The sequence below is a fragment of the Schistocerca serialis genome, chromosome 7 (assembly GCF_023864345.2).
Source record: "Schistocerca serialis cubense isolate TAMUIC-IGC-003099 chromosome 7, iqSchSeri2.2, whole genome shotgun sequence".
NCBI classification, from domain to species: Eukaryota; Metazoa; Arthropoda; class Insecta; order Orthoptera; family Acrididae; genus Schistocerca; species Schistocerca serialis.
The window spans coordinates 216,376,388-216,392,488 of NC_064644.1; the positions used below are offsets into that span (position 1 = coordinate 216,376,388).

Genomic DNA, 16,101 nt, shown 5'->3' on the forward strand with positions numbered 1-16,101 from the left:
TATCTTCGTTGAAATTAAAAGCAAGGGGGGTAACATTAAGAGTGCAATGGGAAATTCACTGTTAAATGAGAAGAGAGTGGATAGGTGGATAGAGTACACTGAAGGCCCTAGGATGAAGAGGACATGATAGGAAAAGAAACAGGAATCAACAGGGAAGAGAATCAGAATTTAAATGAGTTTTAGAGGGCTTGAGATCAAATAATGCAGACGGGATGGAAAACATTCCATCGTCGGTGGAAGTTGTAACGTTCCCTGGCAGCACACATACTATTAATAAAATGAAATGACATTTAATTGTACTATGTACGCCGCTATGAAGCAATTCGTATGTACCGTAATTGTTTAACAATAAATATTATTTAATTTTGTATAAAGGACGTTGTTTATTATTGTAATATTTTCTGTAATAATATTTATGATTGTAATATTTCTATACTCATAATGTAATTACGAAATATGTTAATATCTGCGATGAAAAAATGTAAAATATAGCCACAGAGGAAAATAATGTTGTAAGATTACAAAGAGATATTTATTATCAGCAATACTATAAATAGCACTACATAATGTGCATTCTTTGTCGTCTTCCTCGAGAGCTGAGAGAGATAGGAACCTTTGACGTAGCATTATATGAATGAGTAGACTTCTTTTGTCTGTATCTATCTTTAGGCGCCATTAGAGGCGAAATGATAAAGGTGTGTAATTTTAATTACTGTTATGGTCTAAATACATTATAATTTTATCAAAATTGTGTATTACTGATGTAAATTAGCTTGCCCATGTCACCTATAATATTTCTTTAAAGAATTTTCAGTACTTTTAGCGATTATCGTTGTGTTGCTGTGCTGTGCCGCGACCGAACGATTTGCAGCGGCGGCACATTTAAAAAATTGTTCCGCTATAAAATTAACCAAACCCGTAAATCGGGAGCAGGTAAAATTAGCAGTGAATTACGAAATATTTTTCTTTTACAGCGATCCTGAGGCTGACTGAATTTATTACTGGTTTTACATTTGTGCATTCATAGGCGGATAATTAACGTTGAAGTTGTTAATCTGTTGGTTCTTTCAATTTTTAAAGCAAATAACTTAAATGATAGTGAAGTGTGTTTTGTCAATGATAATTAAACGTTCAGGTCGGCTTGGCAATATTTAACCATTTTATGCTAACAGAGCCAGTCTTGTGTCCCATAGCTAACGCCGGGAAAGAATTCAGTAAATATTTAAAAAACCACTGCATTTAGAAAATGTGTGCCAAGGCCGAATTACGTAAAAAAATTAATTTAAATATTTTTCAAAGTCGTAAATGTTATTTATCAGTTAGTTTGAATTTATCAGCATGAGAGGGTTGCTAAGTTTCACGTAATTTTAAATGTGCTTATTCTGTCTAAATGAATTTTTATTACCACACGTAAATAAGGGGTTCTATAACAAAGTTCGTACTGAAAGGGTAAATAATAAAAATATTGAAAGCCATTTCTTCCCCATTTTCATCCATTCATTTTTACATAATAAATATTTCTTTATCATTAAAAAGTGGCAACAAAACGACTGTTTACGTTGGTTGTGTATGAGATTGGCGATACAGCATAAGACTCTCGCGACCCCACCCTATAGTCGGACAGTGCATGTGTGTCGCCAGCGGTCGGACGAGTACTGACTGTCCAGACCTCATTGCTGCTCCGTCCCAACTCTTCTATCTCGACACACGACAACCCGGAAATACTAGAGGCCGCTCCAAAGATGGTACTACAGTACGTGCTGTCGATAAGCGCTGGTGCTGCTACTCACGGACAGACAAGGCGAGCAAACGTAGTGGCGCCAGTGTACACACTAAGAAAACGAGACGCCACTATCGCTACTACAAGATGCCAAGCTATGGAAGGGCATCAACGCGAGTCGCACACGGCTCATTTCCCTCACTGACCACTATCTACAACTGTGCGCCCAACACTCTCTTGCTCCAACTCCAGCAGTACAATATTTTTGGCTCTGTTGTCGCGTACTGTCAACGATCCACGTTATCGAGCCTATCAGAGACATTCATTGTTTATAGTACACTAGTTTCATTTTCATTTATTAATATTCTTATTTTATTCTCGTGCCACATACAAGTGCACCATAGTATACTCCTTTCACTGCATTGTAGCACATGCTTTATCTTCATGGAGAGAAACATCTACGATAGCCTGATTCTATAGTCTTACCTAGTGGAATACCCTCTTCAGATCTATCCATATTCTTGCAGAGAGGAAGGTCTGTCATAATCTTGGGAGATGAATACCACCGTAGTTATGAGCTATATCCTCTCAGTGGAGAGGAACATCGCTCACATCTCGCTCAGAGGAATACCGACTGCAGACATGAGATTCGGTATCGCAGGTAGGAGTAATTGCCCCAGCCACGTGTCCGAGGCGTGGTCGCGCTGTTCTACACGTGCCACATTCCCTCATCGAGAGGTATCTGGGAGGCATACTTCTGCCGCCACGTGCTGTATTTTAAACGAGCTCCCTGTGCTATAGTCTTGCCAAAAGCAGTTTTTGTCACTGAAAACAGTGAACTATCGCCTAGACACTAAGAATTTCTAACAATGGAGCATCCTATTATCTCACTTATAGACATACATGTTTCAGTAATGTGCTACAGCTCGCCACGACTAATACACACTACAGCCACGTGTTACAGGATCTCAAAGAGGCATACTTGCCACAACAATGGGCTAAGACTTAGCCTAGACAATCTTCTGTTATATGGTCATAAATGGTAATACGAGCCAGAACTACGTGCCATAGCCATTCTGAGAAGAATACCCACCACAGCCTAATGGTATAAGTTCACCAAGAGGCATACCCACCCGAACCACTTCCTATAGTCTCACGTGGAAGAATACGTGTCAAACCCAATTTCTAAGTCCTCGCAGAGAGAAAAATCCCTTGAAGACGCATGATATGATCCCAGTTGCCGTCAGGTGCTGAAGGTTACTCTAAATCTATGAATTCCACATTATAATCTAAATATTTCGGCTCAAAACTTACAGTTTTTGGTGGATCCTGAATAAGTTATATCAACAACCAATAATCTGAAATGAAATTTGCTGCCGTTTTCTTTTTATTGAATAACGCGCTAGAGGAACATGTTTGTACACGTGTAGTAAAATATAGCTGCTTACCGTATCGACTTTCCTGCCTTATAAAACAAGACTAAATCGACTCTAACGTTTCCACCGTGGTTACCGTTGATGAAGTATTTCTCACAGGAACCGGTGGGTTTATTGACCAGGCAACCAAAGGAAGGACCAGAAAATATCTGAACAACACGAAACGTCCTACGTAGAAGAAAAAGATCATTACAAAAACCGTGGTCGTTCTAGCCTTAGAGAGCTGGCCAAGATTGTCTACAGAAAACTGTTCATGCATATGAAATTGAGAGGGTAGTGTTGCATTGTATAGCAACATATTCTTCAATAACATCTGTCATCTTGAACATTAAATGTGCTCTAGGATGAAAATAATTTGAGGATTATAACTGAAGCAGTAATTACACTCCTGTCATAAAACAACGTTGTCAAATGATCAGGACGATCGTTTAATTATATTGTAACGCATTCATTGAGCTTACTCTGTTGCTGAAAGTCGTAAGTTGTTGACAGCAATAGAAAACTAAATTTTCATTCCACAAATTTCTCAGTTGATAGAGAACTTGCCGGCGAAAAGCAAAGGTCCCAGTTGGAGTCTCGGTCCGGCACACAGTTTTAATCTACCAGGAAGTTTCTTTTCAGTTTATATATTGATTTTATAGCTATTAAGCTATATTTTAAAAATATCTATTTTGTGCACAGTTCTTTCGGCTCTCGAGAGATTTGAGTAAATTATTCGCGAGCACTGTTTTTACTTTAATGTTTTAATGTATAATTACTCGAACTGAAATGAGTTTTACAAGCTTTCTTATTACTTGAGTAAATGTGCACGCCTTTTAATTGGTAACTTAGTTCATTAGTTGGTCATAGCCTTCTGTCCTTGTGCGCTGTTTCGCAGCAATTAACATCAAAAAATTTTCCCTCCTTATTAGTTGGCATACTTCCGAATACCACGTTTAAAAATATTTGATTTCCTTCTTGTCTGAAGTGTTTATTATCGATGTTCCATTTTGAGTGCAAGGCTAACACCATAAAATGCCTTCAGAAACCATTTCCCAACATTTAAATTTTTATTGGGTGTAACATATATTCCGTTTACCCGCCAGATTAGCCGAGAGCGCCAGTGCGCTGCTGCTACCTGGACTTAAGTAGGGGCGCGGGCCCTCGTTCGAATCCACCTGACGAAGTCACTACGACGGCTGGAGGTGGTTTTTAGGCGGTTTTCCACATCCCACTAGGTGAATACTGAGCTGATCCCTGCGTCACGCCTCAGTTACACGACTCACAGACATTTGAAAGACGTTCTCACTATTCCATGATTTATACTGGACACAGGGGTACACTGATTCCGTCCTGAGGGGGGGGGCAGCAGGAAGGGCATCCGTCCACCCCTTCCAATTAACCATGCCAAATCCGATTGTAACCATGCCGACCCTGCGAAAACTGCAGGGCAATGGCACTAGCTAATGAAGAAGTTAACACATAGAATGAAATTTTCACTCTGCAGCGGAGTGTGCGCTGATATGATTGCCGTGTCTCCGCAATATCCTTTCTCTCAGGAGTGCTAGTTCTGCAAGGTTGGCAAGAGAGCTTCTGTAAAGTTTGTAAGGTAGGAGGAGAGGTACTGGCAGAAGTAAAGCTGTGAGGAGGGGGCGTGAGTCGTGCTTGGGTAGCTCAGTTGGTAGAGCACTTGCCCCCGAAAGGCAAAGGTCCCGAGTTCAAGTCTCGGTCCGGCACACAGTTTTTATCTGCCAGGAAGTTTCAGTTAACATATATTTCATTTGAGTAATGTTTCTATTATTATTGCTAGTTTGTATTCTATGCCAACTCTTCTTTGCTCATCGTCACTTATTTTGCTGCCCACGTAACTGTTATTCCTAATCTGACTCCCTCAACATGATCTGATTTAATTCGACTATATTCCGTTAACGTTTTCCACTTTTTTGGCGTTCACCTTATAATTCAGCAGTTGCATGATTAAAACATTCTTGCCTGAAACGAAATAACTAAAGGAGAAAAAAGCAGTGCTAAGGTGTGACAGCACCTATTACGGATTCGTAAGGGACTCAGTGCCGGGCATCGGTACTGAAACATAAGGAAGTATTGGATTCGTCAATAAACCTCCATTTACTATGTCTATAATCTGTTAGCCAATTGTGCTCTGTATTGAAACTGTTTAGTTTGATTGTTGTAAACGAAGATAGCCTACTCCATAGATGTCCAAATACATATATGTTACAAGCCCTGATGTTAACAACATATATTTTTTTTCCGTTTTCCAGTGTGATGCTGCCCGAAAGGTAATTAAAGTCTCTGTGCAGCAATATTTGCAGAATTCTGGTGTCGCACTGATTAAATTCTTTTCATAAGTGGCCATGGGTAGTCAGGATATACACGGGGCAGTTGTTACGTGCTGATTGAAATGAATTTTGCATTGTCGCACTGCACTGCTGATTAGTATCTGATCTAAGCGTCCGTCCGTGGAAACAGCTCGCCGTCGGTCGCTACCTACCTCCTTCTCATAACACTGTCATGAAACGCTAGTGTAAATACCTCTCCATGGATTTCAGCTCTGTTAACTGGTACCTTGTTACTAATAATAGGCTTATTATTATGTTAAAATTCTGTACATTACACTTGTCATGACAGTGTTTTTAAGAAGTTACTGCTCTTCATTGTGTGCACGAGATGTTAACTCCGTAGCCGTTAATCGTGCATCGTATTGTACGATGTACTGCAATAACGAAGATTTAATGATCACACCAGAAAAAAACAGACTGCAGGAATGAAAATTGGTAACGGAGTTCATCCTTCTCTATATACTCATGCTTCAATGCTCCACATTTGAGCCAACGGTTGATTTGTTACGAAGACCTCGGTTGTAAAAGTCCGCACTTTGGATCTTCAGCAAACGTTTCACTTTGAAAAACGTGTCATCCTCATTCTAGAAATGTCTGCCACTCAGAGGTTACTTCGACTAGAAAAAAGTCACTGGACTGTATTCTGTCAGAATACAGATTGCGGGGGAAGGGGAGAGGGGAGTTAAGGCACAGAGTGATACTCCAAAGAAGTAGCATGTGTATCTGCATCCAGTCAGAAAGAACTGATATGTTATTGTGGAAGAGATAGAGAACCGTAATTAACAAAAGGGTTATATTAAATCAGCAGCAGTTTTAGTTTCTTTATTGTTGTTACATTTCCGCTTAAGGTGGCGGACTGCCAATAACAGTCACTGCTATTTGTCCGAGAGAAATTAAAAGTGTAAAATAAGCAGAATTTTTTTTGAAGATGGATGGAAACATAAGTATCAATTTGAAAAAAGTCTACTGTATGTGAAGTGATCTTTCATGGAAGGCCCAAGCTCCAGGTTCAACATCACTTGTGGTTGACAACATCTAGATTTATTTCGTGAAAACATTAAAAATATTTCTTTAGAATTGAGTAACCATAAAGTCAGTTAACAACAACCAGTAATAACGGAGTGACAGAAGGTCTTAAAAATTTGCTTTGAAATTTTTTTTTAAAAAATTACTACAAAATCAACATCGATAACCATGGAGCGCCAGAAGACTTAGAGCTTCCTTTAAAATTCTCTCTTAAAAAATGCACAACTAGATCAAAATCGATGATCACCAAGCGCCAGAAGGCTTGGAAATAGTGTTGAAATATTGAAGTATTACAACAAGGTCAAGATCAATACAGAGCCCCAGAAGGCTTAGAAATATACCTCTTTCAAAAAATTTGAAAAATGAACGGAAATAGATCAAGATTTTTACAAGTCTTCCAATACCATTTAAAAGAGTAAATGCCCCGCCACAGAACAACTAGGCCACGGAGGTGGCTACCACAAAAACAACAAAATGTAATAACAGTGACAGTAAGCAGACCTGTAGAGACTTAAAGCTTCGTAGATTGACAACAGTTCCAAATATATGTATAAGTATGTCTGTGGTGAACTAAACCTGCAATGGAGTTTAACTTTGTGAAATTTAGTAACTGTCTGATGGCTTGAAACCTTCCTATTTCCACAATTTTCAACCCGATTGTGGGAGGGAAGGCAAGCAAGGGCAATTTTCAAAAAAATGTTCAAATGTGTGTGAAATCTTATGGGACTTAACTGCTAAGGATATCAGTCCCTAAGCTTACACTCTACTTAATCTAAATCATCCTAAGGACAAACACACATACCCATGCCCGAGGGAGGACTCGAATCTCCGCCGGGACCAGCCGCGCAGTCCATGACTGCAGCGCCACAGACCGCTCGGCTAATCCCGCACGTCAAGGGCAATTTCAACGAGAAACGGAAAATTAAGCAAGATCTCTGGGACAGAACATCGCAATAAGCGTAAGAACTTAACTTTAGTGACCGACGACCCGCAACGGCAACTTGGCACGGAATATCGGTCCCAGTGAGATCCTAGCACCGGCCTCCGTCCAGCACTGCGCCTGCTTCCTCTCCCGTCGTCAAGTCGGTCGCCTGGTGAGGCAAACCGGAACAGTTTGTTGGCCGGTCCGACAACCAGGATCTAGGTCAGCATACAGTATGGCTAACTAGTCCAGCCTGCAAAACTGACAATCTGATATTAGTGTTAGATCAACTTAGACAGTAACCACGTAAAACACAACAATAATTCACCACTTGAACCTTCTGCAAACTTGTCCCCTCTCCCCCCACCCCTTCTTTTTTCTTGAAGTGACGAACAATCAGATAAGATTATAACATTTAGGTCTAAGAAATAATCAAGGTATTTACAAGAAGCTGCTTCCACAAATCCAATACTCGGCCAGAGTTAAGATTGACTGCTCATTTAAAAATTTCACTAGACACAAATACATCACCTTACCTTTATAAGGCATTCATCAACAGACTACAGCGTCCACTACATGACAGCCGTCTCCCTGTGCTGCTAGGGCTAACGACAGACACCACACTGGATGGCCAATGTAATTCTAAAACACAATTTAAAAAAAGGTTTAGCTACTCGGCGCAGTAATTGCTCTGTGTGTTCCAGCAGGACCGTTTCACAGATCCACCAAAAAAAAAACAATACCACAAGAAACTCAAACAATACCAAAAGCAGTCACTGTGCAGCAACAGGGACCAATTGCATTTAATCAGGGGCACACAGAACCCAGAAGCTGCCAAAAGACCCAATAAACATCGTCCGCTGAGACGACCGACTGGCCAACCATTGGTCGTTCCTGATAAAATCACAGGCAAGGGAAAATGTTGCAGGTGAATCGCCAACAGACAGCTTGTTATCATGAAGTCACTACGATGGACCGCAACAATGAGCGTCGGTGGCAACACACTTTCGATGGAAAACCAATTGCCATCAGTCTCTCTCGGAACAGAGCCTTCTTTGGTCACTCTCGCACAGACGGCCAACCGTCGTCCCGACCGTTGCAGCTCTCGAAGCCCCAACTTCCTCCAAGAGCTGTCCAGACGAGACTCGCACGCCACGAAAATTCGACTCACCGACCGCGGCAGAGGAAGCAGAGGAAGTCGCTCGGAAGAAAAATCGATACAAGCCAACACGGCTCAGTATGTTTATGTTTCATAAAGTGAGACGGTAGTGATAGACCTTAATACTGAGATATGATGGTGCTGATTGCACTTTTCTCATTGATAATGTCATCAAGATAGCTAAAAAACAGTTCCAGAGACCAATAATAGGTAGAGTACAGAGAATGTAGATCTTATGCTGAAATTATATGTTGTATTAACCGGTGGGAAGTCGGGATATGTGTAAGTTTATCTGTTACTTGGTTGAGATGCTAGGCATGGAAAAGGAGGAGAAGCAGATTTTGCTCAGTCGGGCAAGGGCTTCTGGAGAGGATGTGGCAGAGTGGAGTGAAGTATAAGGGGGATTTCGGTATCTGTCAGTGGGAGCGTATTGAAAGTTGGACTTATTCTGATGTTACGTGTTGTGCCATGATGTACCCGTGGTCTAGGGGTAGCGTCTTTGATTCATAATCAAAACGTCTTTGGTCCCGGGATCGATCCCTGCCACTGCCTAAATTTTGATAAATAATCAGCATTGGCGGCCGAAGACTACCGGCATAAGAAGTCAGCCTCATTCTGCCAACGGCCTTGTCAAAGAGGGCGGAGGAGCGGATAGAGGTTCAGGGCACTCTCTTGTCCTAGGGGTGGGAAATTGCCCCTAAAGGCGGAAGAATCAGCAATGATCAACGACATGAGGATGCAGAAGGCAATGGAAACCACTGCATTAAAGACACGTAACGTGTATCCACAGGACATGTGGCCTGTATTTGAAGAAGCGTCATGATGATCTCTCCATTGGCAAAAGATTCCGGAATAGTCCCCCATTCGGATCTCCGGGCGGGGACTGCCAAGGGGGAGGTTACCATGAGAAAAAATTGAATAATCAACGAAAGGATAACGTTCTACGAGTCGGGGCGTAGAATGTCAGAAGCTTGAACGTGGTAGGGAAACTAGAAAATCTGAAAAGGGAAATGCAAAGGCTCGATCTAGATATAGTAGGGGCCAGTGAAGTGAAGTAGAAGGAAGACAAGGATTTCTGGTCAGATGAGTATCGGGTAATATCAACAGCAGCAGAAAATGGTATAACAGGTGTAGGATTCGTTATGAATAGGAAGGTAGGGCAGAGGGTGTGTTACTGTGAACAGTTCAGTGACCGGGTTGTTCTAATCAGAATCGACAGCAGACCAACACCGACAACGATAGTTCAGGTATACATGCCGACATCGCAAGCTGAAGATGAACAGATAGAGAAAGTGTATGAGGATATTGAAAGGGTAATGCAGTATGTAAAGGGGGACGAAAATCTAATAGTCATGGGCGACTGGAATGCAGTTGTAGGGGAAGGAGTAGAAGAAAAGGTTACAGGACAATATGGGCTTGGGACAAGGAATGAAAGAGGAGAAAGACTAACTGAATTCTGTAACAAGTTTCAGCTAGTAATAGCGAATACCCTGTTCAAGAATCACAAGAGGAGGAGATATGCTTGGAAAAGGCCGAGAGATACGGAAGATTTCAATTAGATTACATCATGGTCAGACAGAGATTCCGAAATCAGATACTGGATTGTAAGGCGTACCCAGGAGGAGATATAGACTCAGACCACAATATAGTAGTGATGAAGAGTAGGCTGAAGTTCAAGACATTAGTGAGGAAGAATCAATCCGCAAAGAAGTGGGATACGGAAGTACTAAAGAATGACGAATACGTTTGAAGTTCTCTAACGCTATAGATACAGCAATAAGGAATAGAGCAGTAGGCAGTACAGTTGAAGAGGAATGGACATCTCTAAAACGGGCCATCACAGAAGTTGGGAAGGAAAACATAGGTACAAAGAAGGTAGCTGCGAAGAAACCATGGGTAACAGAAGAAATACTTCAGTTGATTGACGAAAGGAGGAAGTACAAACATGTTCCGGGAAAATCAGGAATACAGAAATACAAGTCGCTGAGGAATGAAATAAATAGGAAGTGCAGGGAAGCTAAGACGAAATGGCTGCAGGAAAAATGTGAAGACATTGAAAAAGATACGATTGTCGGAAGGACAGACTCAGCATACAGGAAAGTCAAAACAACCTTTGGTGACATTAAGAGCAACGGTGGTAACATTAAGAGTGCAACGGAAATTCCACTGTTAAATGCAGAGGAGAGAGCAGATAGGTGGAAAGAATACATTGAAAGCCTCTATGAGGGTGAAGATTTGTCTGATGTGATAGACGAAGAAACAGGAGTCGATTTGGAAGAGATAGGGGATCCAGTATTAGAATCGGAATTTAAAAGAGCTTTGGAGGACTTACGGTCAAATAAGGCAGAAGGGATAGATAACATTCCATCAGAATTTCTAAAATCGTTGGGGGAAGTGGCAACTAAACGACTATTCACGTTTGTGTGTAGAATATATGAGTCTGGCGATATACCATCTGACTTTCGGAAAAGCATCATCCATACAATTCCGAAGACGGCAAGAGCTGACAAGTGCGAGAATTATCGCACAATCAGCTTAACAGCTCATGCATCGAAGCTGCTTACAAGAATAATATACAGAAGAATGGAAAAGAAAATTGAGAATGCGCTAGGTGACGATCAGTTTGGCTTTAGGAAAAGTAAAGGGACGAGAGAGGCAATTCTGACGTTACGGCTAATAATGGAAGCAAGGCTAAAGAAAAATCAGGACACTTTCATAGGATTTGTCGACCTGGAAAAAGAGTTCGACAATATAAAATGGTGCAAGCTGTTCGAGATTCTGAAAAAAGTAGGGGTAAGCTATAGGGAAAGACGGGTCATATACTATATGAACAACAACCAAGAGAGAATAATAAGAGTGGACGATCAAGAACGAAGTGCTCGTATTAAGAAGGGTGTAAGACAAGGCTGTAGCCTTTCGCACCTACTCTTCAATCTGTACATCGAGGAAGCAATGATGGAAATAAAAGAAAGGTTCAGGAGTGGAATTAAAATACAAGTTGAAAGGATATCAATGATACGATTCGCTGATGGCATTGCTATCCTGAGTGAAAGTAAAGAAGAATTAAATGATCCGCCGAACGGAATGAACAGTCTAATGAGTACACAGTATGGTTTGAGAGTAAATCGGAGAAAGACGAAGGTAATGAGAAGTAGTAGAAATGAGAACAGAGAGAAACTTAACATCAGGATTGATGGTCACGAAGTCAATGAAGTTAAGGAATTCTGCTACCTAGATAGTAAAATAACCAATGACGGACGGAGCAAGGAGGACATCAAAAGCAGACTCGCTATGACAAAAAAGGCATTTCTGGCCAAGAGAAGTCTACTAAGTCAAATACCGGCCTTGATTTGAGGAAGAAATTTCTGAGGATGTACGTCTGGAGTACAGCATTGTATGGTAGTGAAACATGGACTGTGGGAAAACCGGCACAGAAGAGAATCGAAGCATTTGAGATGTGGTGCTATAGACGAATGGTGAAAATTAATTGGACTGATAAGGTAAGGAATGAGGAGGTTCTACGCAGAATCGGAGAGAAAGGAATATGTGGAAAACACTGATAAGGAGAAGGGACGGGATGATAGGACATCTGCTAAGACATGAGGGAATGACTTCCATGGTACTAGAGGGAGCTGTAGAGGGCTAAAACTGTAGAGGAAGACAGAGATTGGAATACATAAATAATTGAGGACGTAGGTTGCAAGTGCTACTCTTAGATGAAGAGGTTAGCACAGGAAAGGAATTCGTGGCGGGCCGCATCAAACCAGTCAGTAGACTGATGACCAAAAAAAAAAAAGAAAAAAATGGAACGCCGTGCTGGATCCCAACGGCCTCGTATCACTAGCAGTCGAGACGAGAAGCATCTTATCCGCATGGCTGTAACGGATCGTGCAGCCACGTCTCGATCCCTGAATCAACAGACAGGGACGTTTGGAAGACGACAACCATCTGCACGAACAGTTAAGGCTCCAGGAAAGCAGACTGCAGAGGAGAAGGAGTACGTTTTACGACGGATTTCAATATATGGCAGTAGAATGCGAACAAGTGTAGATAATTGTACTAGAGTGTTCAGAGTTGGAAATTGGGATAGGGAAAAACAGGGATGCTGATACCTAGTTTATTATAAGTTATGGATAGACACGTAGTATCAAATAATACGTCGCAACGAATGAAAACTTATGCCAGACCAAAACTAGAATCTGGTTCTCGTGCTTATCACGAGCAACAACCTTATCATTAGGATATCTTAGCGAGTCTGTGGAGCGCCTCAGATTTTCATTGACACTGATGTTCCTCCCTTTTAAGTCCCTGCACGGTAAGAGGAGCGTCCAGGCGTACGTGGGGGTAGCACCGGTGGTACTGATTTGATTGAGGGCCGTGGCTTAGCTACCCCAGAGATAAATACAGACTGTATTAAATTCATTAAACTGTAGTAAACGGATTCAATGGAAATGAAATCAATGAAGTTAAATGAGACTGGGGTCATAAATTTCCATTCGTCGTGCTACATTGAATGATTACAGTTTACATTCAGCATTTGTTGGCCATTTTCAGTGACGTCACTTCACATCTCTGCATTATTACTGTCATTTCATTACATACTATTCAATCTCTAATACATATATGTATAATCTTGTACATTCTAAGTATAAATAGACAGTTAACTTTTACTAGTGTTATCGTCTCGCCTTGTCTTTAGAGTCACTTCGATACTGATGCAAGACGAAGCTTTTGAATTAGTTTTCGAAACTGACAAAATAACTGCAATAACATCAGAATAAAAAATTCCATCAGCTACAAAGACCATCTCCGAAAATGAATTTCCTAGAAATTGTTACCGATTAACATCGTCAACTTGCCCCAAATTCTTCTTGCTGTTTCCTTTAGTTCTTGGTACGATGTTCCCTATCTCAAATCTGTCAGTATTCTACTCATTTTTCTAGGTTTACCTCACTTGTTTCTCTCCTAGATAACAATACCAACGTTTTCGAATCAAAAGTGTTTTAGGGAACGGCTGCTCAGCATAGGCGTCATTCCTGGGGACGCGCATGGTCCCACCACATCTACATTTATATGAATACTCTACGAATCACATTTAAGTGCCTGGCAGAGGGTTCACCGAACCACCTTCACAAATCTCTGTTATTCGAAAGTCGTATAGCGCGCGGAAAGAACGAACACTATTGTCTTCCCGTGGGAGCTTTGATTCCCCTTATTTTATCATGTTGATTGTTTCTCCCTATGTAGGTCGACTTCAACAAAATATTTTCTCGTTCGGAGGAGAAAGTTGGTTATTGGAATTTCATGAGAAGATTCCTCCGCAACGAAAAACGCCTTTGTTTTAGTGATGACCGCCGGCCGAGGTGGCCGAGCGATTCTAGGCGCTACGGTCACAGGTTCGAATCCTGTCTCGGGCATAGATGTGTGTGATGTCCTTAGGTTAATCAAGTTTAAGTAGGTCTAAGTTCTAGGGGACTAATGACCTCAGAAGTTAAGTCCCATAGTGCTCAGAGCCATTTGAACAATTTTTTTTAGTGATGACCATCCCAAATTCTGTAACATTTTAGTGACACTCGCTCCCTCGTTTCGCGATAGTACAAAACGTGCTGCCCTTCTTTGAACTTTTTCGATATATTCCGTCAGTCTTATCTGGTAAGGATCCCACACCGCGAAGCAGTATTCTAAAAGAGGACGGACAAGCGTGGTGTAGGCAGTCTCCTTAGCAGACCTGTTACATTTTCTAAGTGTACTGTCAATAAAACGCAGTCTTTGGTTAGCCTTCCCCACAACATTTTATATGTATTCCTTCCAATTTAAGCTTTTTTGTAGTTGTAATTCATGGGTATATAGTTGAATTTACGGCCTTTAGATTTGACTGTCTTCCCTCATAACCGAAGTTTAACGGATTCCCTTTAGCGCTCATGTGGATGACCTCACACTTTTCGTTATTTATGGTCAAATGCCAATTTTCGCACCATACAGATATTTTTTCTAAATCGTTTTGCAATTTGTTTTGATCTTCTGATGACTTTACTAGATACATCAAAAAAGTTTGCGTCACCTCAGTCCCGAGAGCTCCGGGACCTGTACAGAAAATTCGAATAGAGATCAATATAAATATCATTTCCGCTCTTTCTATTGCTCATGAAAACCACACATTACATATTGCACCACCATACAGTGAGACCTTCAAAGGTGGTGGTCCACATTGCTGTACACATCGGTACCTCTAATACCCAGTAGCTCGTCCTCTTGCATTGATGCATGCCTGTATTCGTCGTGGCATGCTACCCACAAGTTTATCAAGGCACTGTTGGTCCAGATTGTCCCACTCCTCAACGGCGATTCGGCGTAGACCCCTCAGAGTGGTTGGAGGGTCACGTCGTCCATAAAGAGCCCTTTTCAATTTATCCCCCGCATGTTCGATAGGGTCCACGTCTAGAGAACATACTGGCCTCTCTCGTCGAGCGACGGGGGCTCGAATTGTCGTCCATGAAGACGAATGCCACGCCAATATGCTGCCGACATGGTTGCACTATCGGTGGGAGGATGGCACTCATAATGCCACCCAAAAAGAGCAAGGAACCTCCATCTTTCTGCACTCGCTGGGCAGTGTGTCTAAGGCGTTCAGCCTGACTGGGTTGCCTCCAAACAAGTCTCCTACGATTGTCTGGTTGAAGGCATATGCGACATTCATCGGTGAAGAGGACGTGATGTCGGTCCTGAGAGGTCCATTCGGCATGTTGCTGGGCACATCTCCACCGTGCTGCATGGTGTCGTGGTTGCAAAGATGGACCTCGCCATTGACGTCAGGAGTGAAGTTGCGCATCATGCAGCCTATTGCACACAGTTTGAGTCGTAACACGACGTCTTGTGGCTGCACGAAAAGCATCATTCAACATGGTGGAGTTGCTGTCAGGGTTCCTTCGAGCTATAATCCGTAGGTAGCGGTCATCCATCTCAGTAGTAGCCCTTGGGCGGCCTGAGCGAGGCATGTCATCGACAGTTCCTGTCTCTCTATATCTCCTCCATGTCTGAACAGCGTGGCCGAGCGGTTCTAGGCGCTTCAGTTTGGAACCGCGCGACCGCTACGGTCGTAGGTTCGAATCCTGCCTCGAGCATGGATATGTGTGATGTCCTTAGGTTAGTTAGGTTTAAGTAGTTCTAAGTTCTAGGGAACTGATGACCTCAGATGTTAAGTCCCACAGTGCTCAGAGCCATTTTTTTGTCTGAACAGCATCGCTTTCGTTCACTCCGAGACACCTGGACACTTCCCTTTTTAGAGCCCTTCCTGGCACAAAGTAACAATGCGGACGTAGTGGAATTGCGGTATTGACCGTCTAGGCATGGTTGAACTACAGATCACACGAGCCGTGTACCTCCTTCCTGGTGGAATGACTGGAAGTGATCGGCTGTCGGACCCCCTCCGTCTAATAGGTGCTGCTCATGCGTGGTTGTTTACATCTTTGGACGGGTTTAGTGACAACTCTGAACAGTCA

At 42.0% G+C, this 16,101-nt stretch overlaps 1 non-coding gene across 1 annotated transcript; it reads left to right on the forward strand.

Moving 5' to 3' along the window:
- The first annotated feature begins 4,797 nt into the window (after window positions 1-4,797).
- Trnas-cga (transfer RNA serine (anticodon CGA)) lies at window positions 4,798-4,872 on the forward strand. The gene has a single exon. It is a non-coding gene; the product is annotated as a tRNA-Ser (tRNA).
- The last annotated feature ends 11,229 nt before the right edge of the window (window positions 4,873-16,101 follow it).